Source organism: Eriocheir sinensis, chromosome 15 (assembly GCF_024679095.1).
Source record: "Eriocheir sinensis breed Jianghai 21 chromosome 15, ASM2467909v1, whole genome shotgun sequence".
In the NCBI taxonomy this organism is placed as follows: Eukaryota; Metazoa; Arthropoda; class Malacostraca; order Decapoda; family Varunidae; genus Eriocheir; species Eriocheir sinensis.
In genome coordinates, this window is record NC_066523.1 from 20,833,178 (window position 1) to 20,843,177 (window position 10,000).

The 10,000-nt window shown below is 48.0% G+C and overlaps 1 protein-coding gene across 17 annotated transcripts in view; it reads right to left on the minus strand.

Annotated features, from left to right (window-relative positions):
• The window catches only part of LOC126999031 (nascent polypeptide-associated complex subunit alpha, muscle-specific form-like), a 107,398-nt gene that overhangs the window by 79,937 nt on the left and 17,461 nt on the right, over nt 1-10,000 (minus strand). For 2 of the 17 annotated variants that reach the window (XM_050861373.1, XM_050861371.1), the window contains exon 1: nt 9,288-9,394. The exons of 13 other annotated variants lie outside the window; for them this stretch is intronic. The gene's annotated coding sequence lies outside the window, so the exon portion shown is untranslated. Of the gene's footprint in view, nt 1-9,085; nt 9,214-9,287; nt 9,395-10,000 lie in introns of those variants that run through there. 2 more of the 17 variants (XM_050861374.1, XM_050861372.1) reach the window with 1 other exon arrangement.

Genomic DNA, 10,000 nt, shown 5'->3' on the forward strand with positions numbered 1-10,000 from the left:
AGCCAGAGGGGAGGGAGGAAGGTGAGGGGTTTTCTTGGCGGACACAGAGACCACGTAACCTGAGACGGCCTCCCAGATATTTAAATCCTCAGCACAACCCGACGCATGCGGGGCTGTTGCTCATCACGGGGCGGACAATGCCTCCACGCCCCGCCTGCCCCGTCTCCCTCATGCCCCTCCACAGTGTCCATCTTCCTCATGCCCCTCCATAGTGCCCCGTCTCCCGTATGCCCCTCTACAGTGCCCCGTCTCTGCCCCTCCACAGTACCTCGTCTCTCTTATGCCACGTCTCTCCTATGCCCCGCCTCCCCTATGCCCCGTCTCTCATATGCCCCCCCTCCCTTTAGTAAGTAGCCCACACCCCACCTCACACCTTGTCTCCCTCCCAAGCCGTCTCCCGCACTGCTTCTGTATCATGGCACCGTCTCTCCTCATGCCCCGTCTCCACATGTTCCTCAGCCCCACATTGTCTCGTCTCCCCACTGCCTCATCTCTCCCCTGAACCGACACAATTCCCTCAGTCTCCTTCATGCTCTCTCATAATGCCCCGTCTCTCCCATGCCCCGCCATACTGTCCCGTCTTCCTCCATGAGCTACACTCTCTCCATTGGCCCGTTACTATGTTTGTCTCCCATCATGCCCCGTCTCTACCCCATGCACCGCCACATTGCCCAGACTTCCCCAATAAACCTCAGTTTCTCTTTTGGCCCGTCACTATGTTCGTCTCCCTATTATGCCCCGTCGCCCCCTTGCTACAAAAACCGGGGACCATTATCGAGAGACGTTCGGAAAATGTATTGTGACGGTGGTGGTGGTGGTGGCTCTGTTTGTGGAGGTGACGAGTCTTTGCCTACTTCCGGTTTCTCGTGTTGCTCCAAGTAAACGCAACATGAAAAAGGACTGAATTTCTTACCTTTAAGCACATTTAGTGATTATCGTATTATTATTATCATTAGCATTCTTATCATTACCACCATTATAAGATTCTCCTCACAATCACCATTAGCGTCGTCATGGTTCTCGTCCGGGTCTGTGTCTGGCCTGAGTTTGGGTGCCAAGATGCAGGTGGTCACGCGCCAAGTTTAAAATCTACCTTCCCATCTTCCGCCGGGACCAAGGTGATTGGGGAGAGGCCAGAGGGATATAACAATCCTTCTTACACCACACCTCCGTGATGTAGCGGTTAACGTGCAACGAATCCGCGGTCCCGGGTTCGAATCCTGGCCCGGGCAGTAGGCGTGCAGCCCACACAGCTGTTTATCATCCCTTTCGAGAGGGTCGATAAATGGGTACCTGGGGAAGCCTGGGTAGGTAAACTGTGGTACCCAGACGTCACCCTGGCCCTGTGTTCTGGGTAATGGATTCTAACCCACCACAGATTCAAGGGTCAATGCGACAGAGATGAGCATCGAGACCACGCGCAGCTATATCGTATGCCCCCAACTTTACCTTACCTGACTCTTTACTTTCATAAAAGCTTATTTTTTTCCTCACTTCGATGTTTTAGTGGGTTCTTTTTTTTATCCCTGGGTGAGTACAAACTAGAATGTCTGGTGCGAATTGGTAAGCATAATCTTTTCACTTCATCTCTTCCTCCTAACTCAACAATGCGCGAATCCATCAACACGTTTCCCATCTTCCCAACTCCTCATCTTTTCCTCTAGTCCGCTTTCCACATATTTCAGGTTTATCTCTCTTCCCTCAATTCGTATCTGGCCTCCCATCACTGTCCGTAAGACCAGAAACAACTCCTCCTTTCTTCCCCTCACTCCTCGTTCCCTTATCAGTCCCTCATCGCCCCCTGAGTCACCGCCTTCACGACTGTTCCTGCTGATACTCCCACTTAATGTATTCTGTGTGTCGTGTTCTGTTCCCCGTCATTCTCCTCTTTCTCCTGCGCAAGCACACACACACACACACACACACACACACACACACACACACACACACACACACACACACACACACACACGTCTTGGCTATCGCAGTTTTACTTTTTTTGGCTCGAAATTTTACTACAGTTTATTAAAGACTGTGCATTCCCTTCCCCTTTCTTTCTTTCTTTCTTTCTTTCTTTCGTTATTATTTATTTATTCTATTTATTTATTTATTTATCTTTTTTTTTGTGTGTGTGTAAGCGCACCTTGCCGTCCCCTTGAGACTAATCAACGGAAAGTCTTTAATTAAACATCTGCGTCCTCAAGAGCCGCACTTATTTCTTTTGCGCAGAGTTTGGTCGGTTTTACTTTTATCATTCTAATTAGATTTTTAATAAGAAATGTATGAGCAACACACTTGCAGCAGACTGTGAATTAAGGCTAATACACTTTGCTATGAAACCAATCACCATGTTTCTCTGCTATCGCGTCCAAATCTTTCTAGAGCAACGCTCCCCACGTAAGGCGTGAACGAGGGCCTCGGCAAGGGAGGATAATTGGGACGGACACCTGCCATGTGGGGTAGGAAGGGGCGGCTAGGAGGACCTGGCACCGAGAGACAAATCTGTCCAAATAAACTTGATGGATACGGGAGTGGAGAAGGGGGAAGGGGGGGGCACGGCAGTGTTGTGGTAGCTTCTTAATGGGTGTGGCAACTCTCCCGTGACCTTAACCTCTCGTAAAAATTGTGCAAATAATTAAAGCTGAACGCTGCATCTCTCCAGCTCAGGCCGATAGTCAACCGCACTTCATGATAAACAGCGGCCAAGGCCATGCGTGGGGGAAAAAAAATAAAGAGTTCGTGACGAGTCTCGGGAGGCGGTACAGATGTTCATGTAAACAGTTAAAACGAGAAGACTATTAGACGTGTGAAGGAGAAAAGAAGCTGAGTAACTGGAGAACGAAGAAATGCACATCTCAGTAGACTACAAGGATGTGTGAAGCAGTGAAGGAAAGTAACAAGAGAATGACGGTACACAGCAGCCACGTCCACCCCTCCCTCATGACGCAGCCCCGGCGCCTCGTGGCTCACGGGACGGGACAGGGGGACCTGCAGGTTGAGGGGTGGAAGGGTGCCAGGTGGCTCGGAGACCGTCCCTAGGGCTCCCCTTCCAGGGTCATCAGAAGCTGCCATGACACGATGCAGGGCCACGACGAGGATGCAGAAGATGACGCGCAGTTGTGCCAAATGAATGTTTTCTCGCAGCTTATGCATGTAATACGCGATTTAGAACTTTTTTGTATACTTATCATTGGGGAAATACAAAAAAAAAAATGATACCGAGACTTTAAAAAAAACTCATATTTTCGATACAAAAAAAGTGACAAAACGTTTGATGTTTGCTCTTTACGGACACCACTATGAGGGTTGGCATAATTACTTTATAAAAGGCAACCGTCGCGGAAAAGAACATCACAACAGTAACTCTCTTTTCTCATCATAATGAGTAACATCACCAATTCATGTTTTCCCTAAAAATGGTGCATCACTTTAGTGAATGATTAAGCCGAGAAATCACCGCTAAAACAAACATGTAATTGAAACCATGGCCTGCTGATTACAATATGGGGCTTAGCCAAGGTTTATTAAACAACCGATGATTAGTCAGACGTGACGCAACGCCACCTTGATCAGAGCCAACGAATGTCAACCTGCCATACATAACCAAGGCTGCCTTCATTCCTGTTCTCTAGTGTCAAGGCCTGAACTTATCTAATACACTTGAATATGGCACTGCCCACGGCCGGCCGTAGAGACACAGACAGAGGGTTGGTCCAGGGGAAGCAGACGCAAACAATCGTCACAAGCAAGGCTGTCATGTCGCCGCGTCATGCCCGAGCCGCCCCACAGCTAAGGCGTGATCGCTGCCAATCACCATTCAACTCGAGAAGACAGACGTAAACACTGAGCAGGGACAGCCGGTTCTTGAACTACTCATACTATGGAAAAGAGCCTAAACACAACATGGTGTCAAATGGAGATTAGCCTTCGCTCTATGCATATTAATCGAACAAACTTTCCCAATTTTGCATTAAAGAAACATGAAAATACGTGAATTTAGAGGCTAAAAGGCTAAAGAAATAAAGAACTAAAAGACAGGAGTTGAGAAGCCAAGAAAACAAAACAGTGGAGCCGAGGCAGCGAGAGATGAAAGAACACCAAAGAACCACAAATCATGACCCGAGGAGACGAGAAACAGAGTGGCGTCATCGAGGCCCTTCAACCCACACCCACCTGGCGCCCCTACCTCCCCATGCATGCAATTAGCCTCTTGCCCAACCACCTGCTGTCCCTACCTCCCCTCTCCCCCTCCACAACCACTTGTACAGCTCACCATCAACTCCAAACATGCAACAACAGTCCTCCACAAAGTTCTACCAAGTATTCTTCCTCTCAATCCCTTTACCCAACCCGAGAGAGACCAAAAACTAACCATATTTCACCTCCCTCTCTTCAGATCATTCGTCCTTATGCTTACCCCGCTCCTTCTCATCACCCTAAAAGTTCACCACCGACTCCCAGCTGTTTATCTTCAGCTTACAACCCCAATAACAGGATTAATATTTTAAGTTGCTTTTGCTTTACGATATTTTTCTGTATCTTTAAGTGGATTTTGCTTCTGCAGTTTATTATTCGTTTATTTATCTCCTCTCGTCTTCCCCACTGCTGTCCCATCGCCCGCCAATCCCCTTCACCTCCTCTTCCCATGCAGTTCCCCAACACTCCGGCGGCTGGCAGGTAGTTATTGAAGGGCGTCTCGGACTGAAATGTAAATAAACAGACGCTACGCTCCCTCGCCCCTCCTGACGGAAAACAACAAACAATGCAACCGATGTAATGCAGTGCGACGTTGCGTAGCTCAACAACTGCAAGCATAAGGTGTCACCGAGAAAGCAGATGTTAGAGTGAAAATATATTAATAAACAAAGCAATGACAGCAGTGGGACCAGATGAAAGAACAAAATTCATTATAAGAACAATAAAGCAATGGAGGAAATGCAAAGAAAATTACAATAAAGCAAACAATCATAGCATAAAAATCAAAGGAAAATAATCCCAAAAGACTGATCGAGTGGTTAAATGAATGACGGTCTGTTTTAAACTTCAGGACAGGCGATTCGATCATCAGAGGAACAAAATGTCATCCCTCGAAGTATAACATTAAAGAATATAGCGAAGGCACCTCTTACCGTAAAAGAATAAAGTGCAAATTGATAACACGAGTATTCGGAGATCGCAAACTTCGGTCAAGATGTAGCTTCCAAACGCTTGAAACCTCGTCTCTTCTATTTTCCCCACTCAGGTTGTTTCCTTTGAGTAATCCTATTTCTGAATTATGAATGTAACAATGTATAGGTTAGGTCTCTCTCTCTCTCTCTCTCTCTCTCTCTCTCTCTCTCTCTCTCTCTCTCTCTCTCTCTCTCTCTCTCTCTCTCTCTCTCTCTCTCTCTCTCCCGTGTCCTTGGGCTGGACCGTGTAGCAGCGGGTTGTCAAGTCTGTCGTGGCTGTCCGCTGCCAAGAATGTGCTGGTGGTGGTGGTGGAGGTGGTAGCGATCGTGGCAGTGGCGGTGGTAGTGTGGTGTCCAAAGGCTACCACCACCACAACCACCACCACCACCATCACCGCCACCACCAACAACAACACACGAAAAACACCATTCCAAGTACCACCCTCAACACCCCCTCATCATTACCATCACCATAAAAAGCAATCACCACCATCATCAAACTCGAGCTATCGCCATCTTCATCATCATCATTCTCATCACCACAAACAGAACCCAAGATGTTTGATGTTCACCACCACAATAAGCACCACCAATCCCCCCCAACACCACCACCACCGTCGGCGCCACTGTCAACCTCAGATAATAACGGAGAAATGGAGGAAGAGAGGAAAACAAGATGAAAAACAAACTGTGGAGGAAAGAGGAGCGGGAGACGAAGGACCAAGGATCAGAGGAGAGATGTAGACAGACGAGGCGGTGGTGAGTGAAATAGAAGCCGAGAAGAAGGCAGAGAGACTGAAGAACACGAGAGGATACTTGAAAGCGGGCAAAATAAACAAAAAGGAAAGTATACGCAGGAGGAGGAAAAGAACAATACAAAAATCACAAAGAAAACAACAGAACTGCGAAACAAAAAAAACAAAAAACGGATGAAAGAGGAGGAGAGAGAGAGGAAAGGAAAGAAGGAAGTAAGGAAAGAGGAAAAAGAGGAAAAGAACCAGATGAAAGAGAGGAAAGTAAAGAAGGAAGTAAGGAAAGAGGAAAAAGAGGAAAAAGAGGAGGAAAAGAACAAAACAAAAATCACAAAGAAAACAACAAAACTGCGAAAAAATACCAGATGAAAGAGGAGGAGAAAGAGAGGAAAGGAAAGAAGGAAGTAAGGAAAGAGGAAAAAGAGGAAAAAGAGGAGGAAAAGAACAAAACAAAAATCACAAAGAAAACAACAAAACTGCGAAAAAATACCGGATGAAAACGGAGGAAAGAGAGAGGAAAGGAAAGGAAAAAAATAAGGAAAGAGGAAAAAGAGGAAAGAGAAAAAAGAGGAGGAAAAGAACAAGAACACAAAAATCACAAAGAAAACAACAGAACTGCGAAAAAAATACCAGATGAAAAATGACGAAAGAGAGGAAAGGAAACGAGGAAATAAGGAAAGAGGAAATAGAGGAAAGAGAAAAATAGGAGGAAAAAAAACACAAAAATCACACAGAAAACAATGTAGGAAAGAAAATAGATTGCAGATGAGGGAACAGGTGATATGGACAATTAATAAAGCTCACCTGTGATATCAGCTAAATGCAATGAGGGGAAAGGAAATGATCAATGAAATAATCTGCAAGGAAGCGTGACAGGAGGTGAATGCAAGACCGTTTCCTTTGCTTTACTTCATCTTCTTTCCCTGCTTGACATGCTGGCCACGCACAAAGCTACACTCACCTGCGTATTTTAACTTAGCAATTCAGTGTACAGGAACATGAGTCTGGGTAAAGCCATGAATAAATTTTTACGGGTGAATAATAAACAAGCTCTTTACTTTACCAGCCTCCCGTCATCTTACTCTAAATCTTCATCTCTCTCAGTATACAAACTCAACACTTCCCTCTTATAGCCGCTGTTACTAAGGCGACGTATACGTAGCCACACCACCACAGCACTAAACACGCTGTATAAATGTTTCTACCTGATCACCTCCTCATACGGAAGCAATGAACACTACTCCGAAAATATCATTCAATTCCCTCTTCCTCTTCCGTGACTAAGGCTTCCACAAAAAAAAGGAGGATCCGGGCATATTAAAAGGCGTGAGCAGCTGAGTTCGGGAATCTTCGACTGTCTTTGGCATTGCTATAAACAAATATATCTTTCCTCTCTTTCTTGCGAGGTTCATTATGGCTTGTAACCGATTTCTCTCTCTCTCTCTCTCTCTCTCTCTCTCTCTCTCTCTCTCTCTCTCTCTCTCTCTCTCTCTCTCTCTCTCTCTCTCTCTCTCTCTGTGTGTGTGTGTGTGTGTGTGTGTGTGTGTGTGTGTGTGTGTGTGTGTGTGTCTGTCTGTCTATTTGTCTGTCTGTCTTTTTGTCTGTTTCTCAAACACACACACACACACACACACACACACACACACACAGAAAGCAGCGTGGGTGTAGGCCACGTATAAGGCAACACACTAGAAGATTAAAACCACAAACAGACCGCTTTTCAAGACCCCAAAAAGGAAGCGCTTGGTGTTTATGCCCACAACAAACCGCCCTAATATTACGTCGTTTTATCGAGGCTTATCAACAGCCGCCGGCCGAAAATGTTGCTTAACCAGAAACCCAATACCAACAGCATGTGTGTGTGTGTGTGTGTGTGTGTGTGTGTGTGTGTGTGTGTATATGCGTGAGTGCGAACTGAGGGTGCAATGTATTTGTGTGTACCTGAGGGACTGCGGGCAGGTAACATGCGTGCAATGAGACACCTGACAAACCTAACGTCCCTTTCCCTGTCACTATGGACCAGCCTTGAGCCGCTCTGAGCCCCTCTTTGAGCACACTAAGCCCCTGAACTAAACCATCGACCCCAACACCTTCAGCACCCTCCCCCTGTGCCCTCCTCCTCTGGGCCATGGCTGGACGGAGCTGTCAAGGGGCGGCGGAGAGTGAAAAAGCGTGGAGCGAAAGGGAGGCGACATTAATAGCACCCGTACTACTCATCTGCAGGCGCTGCTAACCCCACGGCGAAAATCGGTCACAGGGAGACTCGGGATCAAAGCCCATCTGATCCTCCTGCCGACACTTTTTTTCTCTCCCTCACCCTTTCCCCCCTCGACTGCTTTCACGCCTCGACTCGCCGTAAGCGTTCCAACACTTCCTGTCTTACAGATGCCCTGAAACTTCCACGTGCCAGCAGCGTGCACCTGACTCGGCCTAGTGCTGGTGGCTCGAGGATGATCCCTGGCCTGAGTGGCTCTCTAAGATGAGTGCTCACTATCATAAATTTCTTATGGTGACCTTGGCGTAGAAGTGTCAGGCTGGTCCTCCACCTCGTGCGTGTCCCCTTTTCCCCAACTCGCCGGCCTGTACATTGCCGGGAAGGGGGCAGAGAGGGAGGGCGCCGGCATGATTAATGGTCTATATTTCTTCCCTTGTCACACAGGAAGGGGCCGGCGCAGCGGAAACCTAATGCGAGGTGACATAACAACGTAAGGAACGGGAGAAAGGTGTGGATGAGGAAGGTACAATCTCGTTGGACAGGCGCATGCAGCCTTCACAACACGAACACCAACGAACAGCGCCCAAAATATATCTTGCCGCAAAGCAAACAGCGGGCGGAGGGAGAGGAGGAGGAAGAGAGAAGAAAAAAAAGAGGAAAGGAGGGAGAGGGAGCAATGGAGGGTGTTTGCGGAAGTGTCGTGGCTCAGGTATACATAATCGGGCCCCACAACCTTCTCTCTCTTATTTTGAGTGTGGTGGCTAACATTCCTGGCTCCCGCTCCCTCGCCTCGCTCCTCCCCCTGATCAGCCGCCCCCACTGTCACCGGCCCTCCTCCTCCTGCCACTCCGCCTCGACGCTGGTCCTCGTCGATCACTGGCCATCTGCAGGCATTCCGTGGGGGGCATCAGGCTTCGCGGGTCGTTGAAACACGCAAAGAAGGTACTCACGTCTAGGCGGCGGCAGAACGGAACGACGGAGCAAAAAACTGCTTCTGCACCAACTTTCCTAAAAAATATCCAAATAACGAGTTGTGGACGCCTGCTGGTGGGTCACTCCAAGCACCTCCCCGTCGAGTGCCGCCCACACACTCCCCTTGCGGCGCTCCTCCTCCTCCTCTTCCTCTTCCTCCTCGTGGTCGTCCACACTCACCGTTGCGGAGCAGTTGATGCCCAACCCTGTTAGAGCCACTGCCAAACTGCCACTGAGCCCGCCAGCCCCGGCACCCCGCATCGCCGTGCCTCGGGCCACCTCTTGCAGCGATGGCCATGTCTGTTATTTTTTTCTTTCAGCCGACGACGACTCGAATAACTCCGAGACATAACTCTTCGATCATGAGTGACAGTCTCTTGTGGACGATCTCTGGCAATGATGGCGATAAGAGGCAAGAGAAGAGGGATGATAACCGTGATGCAAAGAAGGAAGAGAAAAAGGACGTTGATGATGGCTGGGTGAGGGGCAGCGAGGGGCAAGTATTTATACTGTTGATGGGGACAGCGGACACTTGAGCGGTGCGAGAGTCAAGGTCACCGAGGAAATCATGCGATGGGGCGAAACACGGGGAACGAGACGAAAACGAGACGGTCTTCCTTACTCATGAAGGAACGATTGACTGAGAAAATGACCATAAAGTAAATGACCTGGTAAGATGCTGAATGGAAGGGTGGATGCTTGGGCTGATAACTGGCTGGATGAGTGAATAAGTGAGTGAGTGAATAATTACCTGACTGAGCTGAGTAAAACTAAGCGGTTGATTTTTTTACTAACGTGACTGAACGAGTGACTGAGTGAGTAAATGTTTGGTTGAAGACTGACAGGCTGATTAATAAGTGTGTATAAATAGCCGACTGACTGAATGAGGGGGA